The sequence below is a fragment of the Phoca vitulina genome, unplaced genomic scaffold, assembly GCF_004348235.1.
Source record: "Phoca vitulina isolate PV1807 unplaced genomic scaffold, GSC_HSeal_1.0 scaffold7, whole genome shotgun sequence".
NCBI lineage: Eukaryota > Metazoa > Chordata > Mammalia > Carnivora > Phocidae > Phoca > Phoca vitulina.
In genome coordinates this window covers 37,428,955-37,447,163 of record NW_022589710.1, presented here as the reverse complement: position 1 = coordinate 37,447,163, position 18,209 = coordinate 37,428,955, and the positions used below count along the sequence as shown (strand labels likewise).

Here is an 18,209-nt window from a genome sequence, read left to right as displayed (position 1 = left end):
GACCCCCAAATGCCCTTCTTAGGCTTCAATGCACAGGAAATTACATATATCAGATAATAAGACTATGTTACATTGTGGCTCTGAAGGATGCTTTTTCTTTGTGTACCACGAAACCATTATTTCTTTTCCTTGCAGTATGGAGATAAGAGGTAGATATACCATAAAAACAGAAAAGGATAAGAGGAAGAATAGAATATTACTTCTGCCTGATGATGGCTTGCTTGGTTAGAGTAGAATATAAAATTCACAATATAAAGGATATTGGAGTTCTGAAGCTAGTACATCATAGTTGTTTTGTTAGAACAAATCTTGTACATGACTATTTCCTCTCACCAATATCAAACAACCAAAAAATACTTATTGAGAACTGTTTTAGCCAAGGATCACTGGTTGCAAAGAATAGAAACCTAGTCAAATTAGCTCAAATAAAAAGGAAATTACCAAAAGAATACAAGGGAATTTGCCAAGAATAAAAGCAGGAAGTACAACTGTATGTCAGGAGGTGGGAAACTTGCAATTCATACCATGTCTTTGTGGCCACAGGAGGGTCTGTTTGGGTCAGCAACACCCTCCTTTTTGCCACCTGATTCCACTCTTGCTCAGGGCCCATCTTGTAGACATCAGCCTCAGTCTATAGAATTTAACAACTTAGTCTTTCACCCTCAGATAAGCTAGAGTCTCTGTCTTGTAATAATACTAACATTTACTGAGACCATGTGTTGGGTACTGTACATAATGCTTATAAACATTATGCATGTCACTTAGATACAGTTGATTGATGATATTGTCCTGTTCAACTATATCTTTACTGATTTTCTGACTGCTGGTTCTGTCACTTTCTGATAGAGTAGTGTTGAAGTCTCCAACTATACTCTCTATACTTATCCTTGTAATTCTATTAGTTTTTACCTCATGTATTTTTATGCTCTGTTGTTAGGTTCATGCATATTAAGGATAGTTACGGCTTCTTGGCAAATTGACCTTCTATCATAATATAATGCCTCTCTTTATTGCTAATAATTTTCCTTGCTCTGAAATCTGCTTTGTCTGAAATTCATAGAGCTACTCCAGCTCTCTTTTGATTAGTGTTAGCATGATGTATTTTTCTCATCCCTTTACTTTTAATCTACCTGTGTTTTCATATTTAAAGTGGGTTTCTTGTAAATACCATGTAGTTGTCTTGCTTTTTTTCATCCACTCTAACAGTCCCTGTCTACTAATTAGTATATTTTAGACCACTTACATGTAAAGTGAGTATTGATATAGTTGGATGAAAGTAAACCATATTTGTCACTGTTTTCTATTCGTTGGCCTTGTTCTTTCTTTATCTTCCTCTATTCTTCTGCCTTCTCTGGTTTTAATTATCACTGTACATCCCATTTTCTCTTCTGTCTTAGCATAGAAATTACAACTTTTTTTTTAAGTGGTTGCCTGAGAGTTTGTAATACACATTTACAAATAATACAAGTCTACTTTCAAGTAACACTATATCACTTCATGGGAACTGCAAGCACCTTATAAAAGAATAATCCCAAGTCCTCCCTCCCATCCCTTATAGCACTGTTGTCATTTATTTCACTTATCCATAAGATATGATCACCAAATATTTTGTTGCTATTATTACTTTGAACAAACTGTTATCTGTTAGATTAAGAATAAGAAAAAGACAAGATTTTATTTTCCTTTTATTTATTCCTTTTCTAAGACTCATATATAGTGTTTCTAACCTATATCATTTTCATTCTCTCTGAAGCTGGCAACACATTCCCCCAATTTTTGTTTGTCTGAGAAAGTCTATTTCTTCTTCACTTTTGAAGGATAATTTTACTGAATACAGAATTCTAAGTAGATGGCTGTATTTTTTCAAAACTTTTGAAGTATTTCACTCTACCCTCTTCCTGCTTACATGGCTTCCGAAGAGAAGGTTGATGTGATTCTTATCCTATTTCCTCTAGTGGTAAGATCCCCACCCCCATCTACCTGACTTCTTTCAAGATTTTGTCTTTGATTTTCTGCAGTTTGATTACAATATTCCTAAATATAGATTTTTTAAAAGTATTTATCCTGCTTGGTGCTGTCTGAACTTTATATATCTACGGTTTGGTGCCTGTCATTAATTTTGGAAAATTCTCAGGCATTATTACTTCAGATATTTCTTCTGTTCCTCTCTTTTTCCTCTGGTATTCCCATTATATGTATATTCACCTTTTGTAACTGTCTTGTAGTTTTTGGATATTATGTTTCATCCTTTTCACTCCTTTTTCTCTTTCCAGTCAGTTTTTTCAGTTTATATTGCCATATTGTCACAGTCACTGATTCTTTCCTTGGTCATGTCCAGTCTACTGATGAGCCCATCAAAGACATTCTTCATTTCTGTTACAATGTTTTTGATTTCTAACATTTACTTTTCATTCTTTCTTAGAGTTTCCATCTCTTTGCTTACATTACTTGTCTTGCATATTTATCCAACAACAGAAGAATGTATATTCTCAAGCTCACAGGGAATATTCACCAAAATAAACCATATTCTGGTCCAAAAAACATACCTTAACAAATTTAAAAGAACAGACATCATACAAAGTACGCTCTTTGACCACAAAGGAATTAAATGAAAAAATATTAACACAAAAATAGCTAGAAAATCCCAAAATATTTGGAGATTAAACAACACACTTAAAAATAACACAAGAATTAAAGAAATCTTAAGAAACTGAAAAACTTTTGAATTAAATGAGAATTTAAAAAACATTTGTGGGATACAGCAAGAGTAGTAGTTAGAGGAACAGTATAGAACTGTATGCACATATTGAAAAAAGAAAAAGATAACACCAATATTCTAACTTAGGAAAATAGGGGGGAAAAAAGAGCAAATTAAATCCAAAATAAGCAGAAAAAGGTCAATAAAATGGAAAGCAGGAAAAAATAGAGAAAAATCAACAAAACCAAAAGTTGGTTCTTTGAAAAGATTAATAAAATAGATAAGCCCCTAGTCAGGCTAACCAAGAAAAGAGAAGACACAAATTATTAGTATCAGAAATGAAAGAGGTACCATCACAGCTGATGCCATGGACATTGAAAGAATAAATGAACATTATGGACAAATCTATGCCCACAAATTTGATAACTTAGATGAAATGGACTAAGTCCTTGAAACACAATCTACCAAAACTCACACAAGGAGAAATAGATCATTTGGTTAGGTTTATATTAATCAAAGGAACTGAATAAATAATTAATAACTTTCCAAAACAAAAAGTACCACACCCAAATAGTTTCACTAATGAATTCTACCAAATACTTAAGGGGAAAATGACATCAATTCTCTATGATCTGTTCCAGAAAATAGAAGCAGAGGGAGCACTTCCTAACTTATTCTATGAGGCCATTACACTAATTCCAAAACTATACAAAGACATTACAAGAAAGGAAACAGACTAATATTTTTCATTAATATAAATGCAAAACCCTCAAGAAAACATTAGCAAATCAAAACTAATAATGTATAAAAAGAATTATATACCATGACCAGGTAGGATCTATTCTAGGTTATTCAAGGCTGGTTCAACATTTGAAAATCAATTAATGTAATCCCTCACATCAACAGGCTAAAGAGGAAAAATCCTATAATATCAATAGATACAGAAAAATTTACATCCAAAATCCAAAATCCATTCATAACAGAAACTCTCAGGAGGGTGAATTTCCTCAATTTCATAAAGATCATCTAGAAAACCCTACAGCTAATGGCATATATAATTGTAAGAAACCTGGTATCTTTTCCCTAAGATTAGGAACAAGGCAAGGATGTCCCCTCTCACCACTTCCATGCAACATTGTACTGGAAGTCCTGGCTAATTCATTAAGACAAGAAAAGGAAATAAAAGGTATACAGATTGGAAAAAAAGACATAAAACTATCATTATCTTTGTTCCCAGATGACACGATCATCTGTGTAGAAAATCCCACGGAATTGACATAAGAACTGATGGCGCTAATAAGTAATTACATCGAAGTTGCAGGAAACAAGGCTAATATATAAAAGTCAATGACTTTCCTATATACCACCAATGAGCAATTGGAATTTAAAATTAAAAACATACAGATTTAAATTTGAAAAAAAAATTAAAAACATACAATCACTTATATTAGAACCAAAAAAGAAAGAAAGAGTGAGAAAGACATTTAAATCAAAATATGTATGAGATATCTATATGATAATATGTATAAAAACCTGTAAAACTCTGAATAAATCAAAGAAGATGTAAATAAATGGAGAGAGAGTTCAAATTCATAGACAGGAAGACCCAACATTGTTAAGATGTCAATTTTTCACAACTTGATCTATAGATTCAATACAATCTCAATGAAAATCCCAGCAAATAACTTCATGAATATCAACAAAATGATTCTAAAGTTTATATGGAGAGGTAAAAGACTAATAGCCATTACCATATTGAAGAAAAAGGACACATTCAGAGGACTGAAACTACCTGACTTCTAGACTTACTGAAAAGCAACAGTAATCAAGACTGTGATATTGGTGAAAGAATAGACAAATAGATCAATGGAACAGGACAGAAAGTCCAGAAATAAACACACACAAATATAGTCAACTGATATTTGACAAAGAAGCAAAGTCAATCCAATAGAGAAAGAAGAAGCATCTTTTAACAAATGGTGCTAGAACAACTGCATGTCCACATGCAAAAGAGAGAGAAGAGAGAAAAGAGAGAGAAAAATAAAAGAAAAAAGAATCTAGACACTGACCTTATATCTTCCACAAAAATTGTCTCAACATGGACCACAGACCTAAATGTAAAACTCAAAACTATTTTAGAAAATAAATACAGGAGAAAATATAGGTGGCCTTGGGTTGGCACTTAGTTTTTACATACAGCACCAAAAGCACAATCCATAAAAGAAAAATTGAAAAGTTGTACTTCATTAAAACGGAAAAATTCTGCTCTGTGAAAAGACATTGTTAAAAGAATTAAATGAAAAGCCACAGAAGGGAGAAAATATCTATTAACAGACTTAATCCAAAATATACAAAGAGCTCCTAAAACTCAACAAGAAGACAAACAACTCTATCAAAAAATGGGCAAAAGATGTGAACAGACATCTCACCAAAGAAGACTTACAGATGGAGAATAAGCACATGAAATGATGCGCAACATTATAGATCATTAGCAATTGTAAATTAAAACAGGATACCACTACATGCCTATTAGGATGGCTAAAATCTAACAGTGACAACACCAAATGCAGGAGAGGATGTGGAGCAACAAAAACTTTCATTCACTGCTGGTGAGAATGCAAAATTGCTATAGCTACTGTTAAAGACCGGATGTTTGTGTCCTCCCCAAATTCATGTGTTGAAGTTTTAACCCCCAATGTGATGGTATTAGGAGGTAGGGGCCTTTGGGAGGTACTTAGGCTTAGATGAGGCCATGAGGGTGGGGCCCCCAAGATGGGATTAATGCCCGTATAAAAAGAGGAAGAGTCACCAGAGTTTCTTCACTCTTATCATGTGAGAATACAGCAAGAAGGTAGCTCCCTGCAAGCCAGGAAGAGGGCTCTCAGCAAGAACCAATTTGCTGGCACTCTGAATTTGGATTTCCCAGCCTCTAGAACTATGAAAAATAATGTCTGTTGTTTAAGCCACCCAGTCTGTGGTATTTTGTTACAGCAGCTCAAGCAGACTAAGCCATTTGGAAGATAGTTTTTGCAGTTTCTTATAAAGCTAAACATAGTCTGACCATATAACGAAGCAAGCACTCTCTTTTTTTTAATTTTTTTTTATTTTTAAAGATTTTATTTATTTATTTGAGAGAGAGAGAATGAGAAAGAGCACATGAGAGGGGGGAGGGTCAGAGGGAGAAGCAGACTCCCTGCCGAGCAGGGAGCCCGATGCGGGACTCGATCCCGGGACTCCAGGATCATGACCTGAGCCGAAGGCAGTCGCTTAACCAACTGAGCCACCCAGGCGCCCCGAAGCAAGCACTCTCTTAAGTATTTACCCAAATAATTTGAAAACTTATGCCCACACAAAAACCTACATGAGTGTTTATACCAGCTTTATTCATTAATTGGATGCCCCAAATTGGAAGCAACCAAGATGTCCCTCAATAGGTGAATACAAAAACTGTAGTGCATCCATACAATTCCATATTGTTCAGAAAGAAATGAGCTGTCAAGCTACAAAAAGATACACAGAAACTTTTTAAAAAAGCAGTCAGTCAGAAAAGACTTCCTAATGTATGATTCCAACTATATTATATGATAATCTAGAGAAGGTGAAATTACAGAGACAGAAAAAAATCATACTTGCCAGAGGTTGGAGGAAGGGAATGGGGGTGAATTGGTGGAGCACAGGAGTTTTTTAGGCCAGTGAAAGTACTGTGTGTGATTATGTAATGGTGGATACATAACATTATGCATTTGGCAAAACCCACAGAACTATACAACACAAAGACTGAACACTAAACTGTGAACTTCAAAAATAATGTATCAATACTGGTTCATTGACTGTATTAAGTGGACTACACCAAGGTAAATGTTAACAATAGGGAAACAGGGCCATGGAGGGGGACAGAAGGAATAAGAAAAAAAAAAAGGAGGGAGTATATAGGAACTTTGTACTTTCTAACAAATTTTTCTGTAAACATATAATTGCTATAAGAAACAAAGTCTATTAATTTAAAAAAAACATGCATTCAAAAAAGACTAAAAGAATATACATACATAATTTATGTATTTTTATTTTCTTTGTTACATTTTCTATACCTTCTGGGTTTTTCAACAATGGGTGTTCATTGCTTTATATTTTAAAAATTTATTTTAAAATACGCCAAATGGAATGAATAAATTCGCCATTAAAACAGAACAACAATCTGATCCAGATGAAATTAAATCCAAAAAATTCTGATCTCTGACACTGTTGTCCAGTTAACATAATCTCTAATCCTTCTTTTTCTTTTCATGTATTAATTAAAAATCATGCTATCTCCCCTTAGAGTTGTTTTCTGGGGAGACAAAATGAGGAAAGCTCTTTAAAAATAATAATAAAAAAAAGGATATCAAAGAAAGTGCTAAAAATGATTAATTATAGGAAAAGATAAGGTGTTTTCTTTGATTGAAGAGGGAGGCAGTCCTGGAATGATTTCAATGAAACCTCTAACCAACTAACAAAGGCTAAATTTATCACAAATTAGAAATACAAAGAGAGCATTCTATTAAATCAAAGGCTTTCTCAGTCCAACTGTAAGGCTATATGGAGGAACAGCTTAAATTCAATAAAGTATGAGTCATGGTTTAACTGAAACCTCTGCCCTGGGAAGAAACTTGTTCTACTGAATGTATTTAATTTCTACTTCAGTGTAGATGTTTTCAAGTTCACAAATGTAGGAATTTTCTGGTCAATATTGATCTGAAGACTATAATTTGAGATAAATGGAAATTCAGTGCTTCCAAAGTCCTCTTTCTTTTATGGCAAACAGCTACATAAAATTTGTCCATACATATAGTTTCTTACTCTTTCCTAATTAATGGAATTTTAAGGCTTACAAGAAATCAAAGCGATATATAATCAAGCCCCTTTCCCTATTTATTGTCTCCAGACTGTTGTTAACAAAACAAAAACAAAACAACTCTTAAAATTAACAACATTAATCCTTTACTGAAATGGCTTTGGTGTAATCATATCTCATATCCATTAACAGGCCTCAACCATTCACTTAAGCCCATCTAAGTAGCTTGATCTGGTTCCATTATAATAATGTATGGTTTCTTTATTCTAGCATGACACAGCACAGAGATTTATTTCACACTGAACTTTTCTGAATTAAAAAAAAAAAGAGGATTCGAGAACAGGTGTCTCAGGCTAGATTGGGGACTGCATAACTGAGCCTTGTGTTAGGGGATGATAAGAATACATTTAAAATTTTAATTGAAGAACGCCAGGCACCAGAGGCAAATAGCATGCAATTTTTTTAAATGCTAAAAACAGCCAGCTGCCAAAAAGGGCAAGCTAGCTGATGATTACAGCTGTTCACCATCATGCAACAAAAACACAAAAGCTTTCTATTTCTTGAGGTATGTCTTATCCGCATCGTGGACTCTGTCTGGCCTCTACATATCATTTCTGTACCCTGGTGTTAAGTTACCCCAGCATGGCATAAAACTATTCAAAATGAAGGAAAAATGACTTTCTGACTATACTGTTTTAAATGATCTACTATTTATATCTCATTTCGTTAATTTAGGAGAGAGCTGACTGCATCATTCTTACTGTTTTATGTAACGGCCACTGAGAGAAAGTAAATTCTTCCATGGAGTACTGCTAGGAAAAAATGTGTCCAAATCTCTTTTTTGAACTGGGAAACTGGTGGATTGCAAAAATGTGTTGTCTCACATTCCAACGACGAAAGAGATTGTAAAATGTCAAGCAAGGGAAAAAAAGTCTGAGCTTTTACCTTTTCCTTATTTCTGGTAGTCACTAACATAAACATAAAGAGGAAGGACAGGAGAAAACACAATCTTTTTAAAAATCCACAGATCGAACAGTCTTTTTCTGTAAGTATTTCTTATCTGCGGTCCCTGATACAAAATAGCATTTTATTAAACTAAACTGATTAAACATAAAACTGGATAACAACATACTATATTTTACTAAAAAAGCAATAGCTTTAAAATGCTAGTTTGCCCTTGAAAACAAACAATTCATTCCATCAACATACAGCTATGGAACCATTTCTTTCCCTCCTCTGTTTATATTTAGGGGCTAGATAGAGAGTTCAGACTATTTTTTAGCCAGAATGCAAAGACTTCATTCAAACCTTCTCCAAATGATTCTTTTTCCTCTCTTTTACTTTAATCTTCTCAGCATACTCTAAAGACCCAGGCAATTCATTTCAATGGGACAGAACTGCAAAAATGGTCTTTAAGAAGAGGTTTGGCAAATTCAATAATTTGCTGAAGAGTTTTCTTATGCATCTGTGGCCACTCCTGTTTTTACTCAATTACATAGATAATTCCACTACTAGAATAGAGAGGAATATGTATAAATAAGTAGTGAAGGGCATGCTAACAGTTGTTATAGTAAAACATGTATCAGTCTTTTGTTAAACTAAATATGCCATCAAATATACATTTTTATATAAAATTAATGCCAAACAAGATATCTGCACCAACAATAGAATACAGAAACCAAAATTGCTACTTATCACTAATATATATTTCTTTTCAGGCTAAGCAAAATTGTCAAAAAAGAGATTTCATTTAATCAAATGAGAAACATTTAAATTACATATCCACAACAGACTAGGGAACAGTGACTTGTCCATATATACATTAATTAGTTCAATAATTACATATTAACATTAATAATATTCAGAAAAAGTAGCTTGAAGTAGTGTCAGATTTTTTTAAATGTCATGAATATGGACATAACATTTATTACTCATATAATGGATGGCAGTCTATACAAACTACAAAATTAAAGATCTTTATGTCTCCCCCTGACTTTATTTTTTGTGTTTGGAATATTGTTCAATTGGCATGGAGTAATTTATCCTTTTCTCTCTTTTTGAGAAAAATCCCTCTGTATCCAACCATTTGATTAATTATTTAACTGTCATATTATAAATTATGCTAGCAGAAAATGCATCTCCTGATATAGTATAATACTTTCTTGTGTGCTTAATTTAGAAAGCACACAAATCTTTCAGAGTAACATTCATTGTTTACATCCTTGCCATGGTTTACAACAAAGGTCTGAGTAATAATAATAATGCCAATCCTGTCATTTCCTCAATTTAAAAAATTTCCTAAGAAGCAATTCTGTATTAACTTGACTGCTTTTGCTGATATTCTTCAAAAGCATAGCTGCATTAATTTACTGTTTTTCAAAAATGATTGTTAATGTTATAAAATTACATGTTGAATTCCTATATATAAGAAACCTATCACAAAAATTGCAATTACTGTGAATGTAAACACTGGTTTTCAGTTTTGCCTATTCAATGACTGTTAATGAATACAAAATGCAAGGTTTATTTAACTAAAGCACTATCATTTTCATACTTTTACAGCTGAGAAAATACTTGTACCTAAGTATCCTCTATCAGATTTGTTCTGGTGTCTCTTGAGAAATGCAATGTAAGTGCTATCAGGTCAATTTTTTAGTCACATTCTCCTAAAGGATAAACTGAGCAGACGGTTTAATGCTCTCTTCCACATAATTCAGCAAAGGACAGGCAAAAGGAAAAATAATGCCCAGGAGTTCTGATACTTTGGCATTATTCTAAGTAAGGTATGACAGGCACATAAGCATTTTTATCATCATCTGAAAAGCAATCCAATCTGCAGAATTCTGTATCTAAGATTTCTGGTCATTTTACAACTTTTTAAAAACCAGTTCAAAAGCTACTTCCTTCTCATTTTTCTGGCTAGAATGACAATACTTCCCAATCCCTTAGGGCCTTGTTTATATCTTTATAACATCGTGAACTATTTTTTGTCTCATGAGATTGATTTTTTAAATATTTGTGTTAATCTACTATTTAATTGGGAGCTTCTTGAGAACAGGGACTCTGTCTTAATCATCTATAATGCGATTGGCAAACTGAGGATTTCTTATTACTTCTAGGAAATTACTCATCTACATAAAATACGGTAATGATAGTACCTACCATATAGGTTAATTGTGAATATTAAATGAAATAACATATGTAAAGTTTGAAGCACTGTTACATAGTAAGATTCACTAAATGTTAGCTATCACTATATATAGTATTACTTTCATAGTGCCTAAACTGAAAAGTATTCAATAAATGTTTACTGAGCCGAAGATATCCAAAGAGACAGACATACACATACATAGCTGAGACTTTGTACAGGAAAATGTCATCTTTAGTCCATAAAGTACATTTAAACTTAGCTATTTTTTAACTTAGTATTTTTCAGTGTTAAGTATTTTCTTAGTTATTTTCAGTTTTACTCTTTTACTGAACATATTTTTATGTTTTACTAAAAATATTAGGAATAAAAATTTTAAAATAGTCTTAATATTAGGATTACTTTCACTAATACAAATATGTGAAGGTGAAATTCTATCACAATAAAATCTGTAAGACACCAAGAGGGTTAAATTCTATTGGAATTTTGTTATAAGCAACAATAAGGCCATATTTTTAAAGCATTTTTCAAATATTTCCATGCCTTAGTAGAAATCATGAAATCATGTTCTTTAACAAAAAAACAAACTAACCTTTTTCCACACCTGTTGCCTCACTTACCCCTCATCAGAAACCTGTGAATCACATAGATTAGGCTACATTTCCTTTATTTGGTAGATTTGGAAAAGGAGCCTAAAATTTTTAGGGATCATTTTGCTTAGAGGCAATTTAATTAAAAAACAAACAAACAGTGCTTGCTTCGGCAGCACATATACTAAAATTGGAACGATACAGAGAAGATTAGCATGGCCCCTGTGCAAGGATGACACGCAAATTCGTGAAGCGTTCCATATTTTTATTGTACAAGACTGTTGAATCACAGATCTGTACCTCTGAAATAATACATTATATGTTAAAAAAAAAAAAAGAAGAAGATAGCAGGAGAGGAAGAATGAAGGGGGGGAAATCGGAGGGGGAGATGAACCATGAGAGACGATGGACTCTGAAAAACAAACTGAGGGTTCTAGAGCGGAGGGTGGTGGGAGGATGGGTTAGCCTGGTGATGGGTATTAAAGAGGGCACGTTCTGCATGGAGCACTGGGTGTTATACGCAAACAATGAATCATGGAACACTACATCAAAAACTAATGATGTAATGTATGGTGATTAACATAACATAATAATAAAAAAACAAACAAAAAATAACTAACAACGGAGTAACAAGTACTGACCAGTATTATTGGGCAAAAAAGGAGACAAAATAAATCAGACAAGCTTCTCAAAGAAAAACAAACTATTTAAATATAGTATATTTATAAGTGAGAACATGGGGTCAATTGGAGAGAAATATCACAAAAGAAATGATACTAAAAGATAAATAGGATTTCATGTGATGAAACGTAGGAAAGACATTCTAGAAAGAAATAACATGTTCCCAGCATAGAAATAAAAGTGTACATAACTTTCAAGAAATAAATCAGTAGCTGGACTGGTGAGATCAGGAGTACTGCACACATTTTGAGAAGTAGCTTATTTCCTATATGCTAAGTAAGGTGTTTATACATACCTCTCTAGACACTGAGCAGCCATGGAAGATTTTAAGAAACAAAATCATATTTGATTTTGGAAATATCATTCTGATGGCAGTGTGGAGAATGGATTAAAAGGAGATAGCTTCTGAAAGCAAGAGGGACAGTTAGGAGACTACTGAAGTAGTTGTCCCACAGAGAGATCAGGTATATGTGGACAAGATAAAGGTATGTACAGTCTACTAGGACCTAGCAATTTACTACACTTCTAGGCATATGTACAGCTTTCCAATCAACATGCTACAAAAAATTTGATGGCAGGTAAAAATTTAAGGTGTAAGGACAGACATAAATGAAGCAGTTGAACAGAATGGAGACCAGAAATAGGCCCATATATTGTCAACTGATTGTTGACAAAAGCACCAAGGCAATTCAACAGGGACAGGCAAACTTTTCAGCAGATAAAGCTGGACTGACTGGATAAACCTATGGAAAACAATGAACTTCAACCCAGGTTTACCTCATACTGTACACAAAAAACATCAGTGAGATCACAGACATAAATATAAAAGTCAAACCAATAAGGCTTTTAGAAGAAAACATAAAATAATGTCTTTATGATCTTAGGATAGGCAAAGATTTCTTAGGACATAAAAAGCACTAACTTCTATAGTACTAGAACAAAAACTTGATAAACTGGACTTCAACAAAAAATTTTTGATCTTCAAAACACACTGTTAAGAAAATGAAAAGACAAGCCACAGACTGAGAGAAAATACTTACAAATCATGTTTATAATAAAAACTTGTATCCAGAAACACACACACACACACACACACTCCTCCTTTAAATTAAAAATAAAAAGATAAACAACCCAATTTTAAAAACTAATTTAAGACTTGGATAGGGGTGTGAGTTACATTATCAAAACTCATTGAATTATACAAGTAAGATCTGTTTATTTCACCAGAAATTACTTTTACCTCACATTAATAAGTACACGAAAAAGATCAAATTTTAAAGAAATTATTCACAAATTTACAATGGTCGAAACCGTATTTGTTTGGTAATTATTATTTTAGAGTAGGAGTCAGCAAACTTTTTTTGTAAAAAGCCAGATGGTAAATATTTTAGCTTTGCAGGCCATATGGTCTCTGTTGCAACTACTCAACTCTGCCACCATAGTACGAAAGCAGCCATAGACACCATGTTAACAAACGGGCATGGGTGTGTTCTAGTAAAACTACCAAAATAGTGGGGAGCTGAGTTTGCCTAGCCCTTTAGTAGAGCATAAGATTTTATTTGTAACACACTGCCATAGAGATCTTTGTGGCTTTACCATATACCACCACCTCCCAGGTGATAATATGGGCAGTAAAAACATATTTTAACATATGGTTAAATGTCATATCAAATGTCAAAGTTTTTTAACATATCAAATGTCAAAGTTTTTCACATTTGATAAGCACTGCCCTAGAGAAACTAACACATATGCACAAGGAGACATGCAAACTTGAAATAATTTAAACATCCATCAATGAGGGAATACACAAATCATGATACATGTATACAATATAATAAAAAATAAATGTTCACCTATTAACACGTGTATAATACAAATGGGTGCCTCTAAGATGGTCACTCATGGCAAGACACAAGGTAATCTTTTTTAAAAATTCCAGTAGAGTTAACATACAGTGTTATATTAGTTTCAGGTGTAAAATAGTGATTCAACAATTCCGTACATCACCCAGTGCTCATGATGAGTGCACTCCTTAATCCCCATCACCTATTTAACCCGCCCCCCCAACCTCCCCTCTGGTAACCATGTTTGTTCTCTATAGTTAAGAGTCTGTTTCTTGGTTTCTCTCTTTTTCCCTTTGCTCATTTGTTTTGTTTCTTAAATTTCACGTACGAGTGAAACCATATGGTATTTGTCTTTCTCTCACTGACTTATTTGGCTTAGCATTATACTCTCTAGCTCTATCCATGTTGCTGCAAATGGCAAAATTTCGTTCTTTTTATGGCTGAATAATATTCCATTATACACACACCATATCTTCTTTATCCATTCCTCTGTCAATGGACCCTTGAGCTGCTTCCATAATTTGACTATTGTAAACAATGCTACAATAAACATAGGGTATATGTATCCTTGTAAATTAGTGTTTTTGTATCTTTTGGATAAATTCCCAGTAGTGTGATTACTGGATTGTAGGGTAGTTCTATTTTTAACTTTTTGAGGAACCCCCATACTGATTTCCACAGTGGCTGCACTAGTTTGCATTCCCACAACAGTGCAAGAGGATTCCTTCTTCTCCACATCCTCACTAACACTTGTTTCTACCATAAGATAATCTTTCCTCTGAAATAGAAATACCACATTACTTTTAAAATGTAGATATCATATTCTTCAAAGGCTATCTTAATCTCTGAATTCAATCCAGGTACTAATTGCTAGATGTTTCCAAAAGATGCACATGGACTGCTCTATAGATTTTAAAATCTCCATCTGGGTGGACCCATGGTTGGTATTGGACATAATCAAAAAAAAAAAAGGACAAAGAATGTAATATTGACCTTTGTCAATCATATTATTGGATATTCTGGACTGCATGGATCAATACTGGCCAGAGGTAGCAGCAGAAGGAGCTACTAAACCAGCCTACTCCCCAATTCCATTTGTCCCACTGTTCAATTTCAGTGGACACAGCCAGGTAGGCAGTGGCAACAGAGAAAGGAAAATACTGGTAATTAACCCATTTATCGACTGCTTTTTTCATCATGCCTTAAAATCCCATTGGAGGGGCACCTGGGTGGCTCAGTCGGTTAAGTGACTGCCTTCGGCTCAGGTCATGATCCCAGGGTCCTGGCATCGAGCCCCACATCTGGGTCCCTGGTCAGCAGGGGGCCTGCTTCTCCTGCTCCCCCTGCCTGTACTCTCCTGTTCTCTCTCTGTCAAATAAATAAATAAAATCTTAAAAAAAAAAAAAAATCCCATTGGAGTGTTTTAGGGAAGTCCACTTTACCCTCCCAGAATAAAAATAGCTTCAAATATAGTATTTAATACTCCAAGACTAGAGAGGACAGGAGCATGCTACCATGCTTCAGTACTATGTTTTGGGTTGTTTACCTAAACATAATCTCTGCTGGTCCAGCACATCTCGTTCCATCTAGTCAATAGACCGGTAACAGACGGATAGTCAATCCAAGACCCTTACTTCTATATATTTCCAATATTCAGGTCCTTTGCTCAATTCCATTGCTAGTGTTTTGAAAAAACCTCTTTGCCAAAGCATAACTCTACTTTTAGGCAAGTTACTTGAAAATTAACACCTTGAATATGTTCACAGTTTCCTAAGCATTAATTTTGACACAGCTTCCAGAGAGTAGAACCTTCACAGAAATCTTGTTTCTTTTAGTATTACCTATATATTAGAGCTCCAAGACAGTACGTTTTATTCCAAGTCCCCCTCTTACCTCTCAAGATCATCATTCTATCAGCCTAGACAGCTAAAGAACTAACTAAAGACTAACTGCTTTGGCAGGAAGGTTTTCTAATTGGGGCCAGTGCTCTAGCTAAGAAGGCAACTTAGTCCCCAGAACTAGGAGGGATTGGTCAGGTTTCCTTGACAGGATACTGCTGGAATCAGTGTAGACATGGGGATTTTACTGGGCATTCCAAGTAAAACCCAAGAGAAGTAGACAATGATCCTCAGGTGGGCTAGGGAACTAAACCTGGCCTTCCATGGGAGGATGAGCAAAGGGGGTGGTTATCTTTGTCTCTCTAGCATAACTTACCTATTCTGTTTTCGTTTACATTTCTGAATGAGTTTCACAAAAAGCCATTGAGTATTTCTAAGTTTCATTAATGTTGGTTGTTAAAGTTTCTCTAAAGAAGCCCTTGCTGAAATCCCATGACCTAATTATGTTATTTTATTATTTTGCTTTGTTCCCATAAAGCTAAAGTGCTAATAAAAACATTTATATGTTTAAAATATATAAAGCATTGTCAAATACATTATCACTTTGAAACCTCATAACTCTGTAAGGTACATAGAACAGATATTAAGAAAGGTTGTGGGACATTAAAATCACACGGCTAATAACTCCTGATTCCAAATCGATGACATTGACCTGTCCTGCCTTTCCTCATTCTGTATAGGCCTAGCTTGTGCTCCTGGTGATGTCTTTAACTCCTTCAGCCAGAAACGCCCACAGAACTTTATACCTCTCTTATAACACTTATCATATCCTATCTTTGTTACATTTACAGATTTATGGATCTTATCATACTCAGTGCAAATTCCTGAAGGGCAGGGACTGGGTCTTATTAATCTTTATATCCCCTACAGCATCTAGAAACACTCAGAAGTTTTACTTGATGTCTAGTGCACTACCCTGTTTATGAGGGTGATCCACATTCTTAGAAACTTCATTATAAAAAAATATTAAAAATATAAATGTGCCCACTTATATTTACACCTAAATAAATATACAGTATTTGTGTGGCAGTTGTACCCTGAAAAAACTTAAGATGGAGAGAGAGAATCTCAAGCAGATTCCATGCCCAGCACAGAGCCCTACACTGGGTTCGATCTCTCAACCCTGAGATCATGACCTGAGTCGAAATCAAGAGTCAGACACTCAACCCAGGCGCCCCTTCAGTTGTTTTTGTTTGTTTGTTTGTTTTAAAGTAATCTCTACACCCAATGTGGGGCTTGAATTTACAACCCCAAGATCAAGAGTCATAAGCTCTACCGACTAAGCCAGCCAGTTGCCCCGGACATACAATTTCTGAACAAGAATTATAATAATCCTAATTATAATATTATGTCTTTTGGCAAAATCCATTTGACTTATAGCATTACTATCTGCAATTTCTTGATTCTAGGGAATACAATCTGCATTGTTTAAAAGCTACTTACATTAGTAGATTAAACTTTAATTGAATGAAAAGGAGTACCTCTTTTTGAAAAGGCAGGGAACTCAGGTCTAATCCTTTTCAATACTGTCAGGAATTATTTTTATTCCTAGCTTTCTGGGAAACAAAACAGGAGAAAGAATACTGAACCCTAAAGTATCAGCTAGGGATGGTTATAATTCTGTAATCTACCTTCTAAAGGCAAGGAAAATGTGTGAGAAGAAAAGTCTATTATCTAAATTACATATATAAAATATATTTTATACTGTTACCTAATGTATAAATCTCTACTGAGCCTTCTTACTTGGCAACATACTTTTGGAAGGAAAAAAAGGTATGTATAATTCCACTAAAGACCATGGACTATTATCTTTTCCCATTCCATGGAATTAGCCTATAATTTATATAAACTTGAGGAAGAAAGATAAGGAAATTCTAGATTTATATCATACCCAGAACTCTTGCATATAAAACTAACCAAAGAACTAGGAGGCAGGGGAGCCTGGGTGGCTCAGATGGTTAAGCATCTGCCTTCGGCTCAGGTCATGATCCCGGGATCCTGCGATAGAGCCCCACGTCAGGCTCCCTGCTCAGCGGGGGTCTGCTTCTCCCCTCCCCACCGCTTCTCTCCCTGCTCGTGCTCTCTCTCTCTGTATCTCTGTGTCTCGAATGAATAAATAAAAAAATCTTAAAAAAAAAGAGCTAGGAGGCATTAACTTTCTTTATCATTTCAACAGTTATCTTATTTGTAGAATCATTTCTAAACTTGAATGTGATCTACATGTTTTAAACAAACAGAACTCTTATCAAAATGCTACTGAAAGACTGCATTCTTTCTTTTATATACTTTGATGTTTGAATCAAAAGCTAAATATGACTGAGCCTCAAAGACTTACATAGACGTGCCTCAGGAAAACAGAAAAATCCAAACATTTGAAAAAGGTAGGTGTAGGAAGGAAGGAAGGAAGGAAGGAGAGAAGAAAGGAAAAACAACTGATGAATCCGGGGACTACTAGATCATATTAGAAGAAAGATTCTTTATTTTAGGAAAGGATTTCCTTTGGGAATCCTTTACATAGT

The 18,209-nt window shown here is 34.4% G+C and overlaps 1 protein-coding gene and 1 non-coding gene across 10 annotated transcripts in view; one reads left to right on the top strand and one right to left on the bottom strand.

Annotated features, from left to right (window-relative positions):
• The window catches only part of FUT8 (fucosyltransferase 8), a 316,924-nt gene that overhangs the window by 38,923 nt on the left and 259,792 nt on the right, over positions 1-18,209 (bottom strand). The window lies entirely within an intron of this gene.
• On the top strand, positions 11,428-11,534 carry LOC116633465. Its single transcript, XR_004299728.1, has one exon. It is a non-coding gene; the product is annotated as a U6 spliceosomal RNA (small nuclear RNA).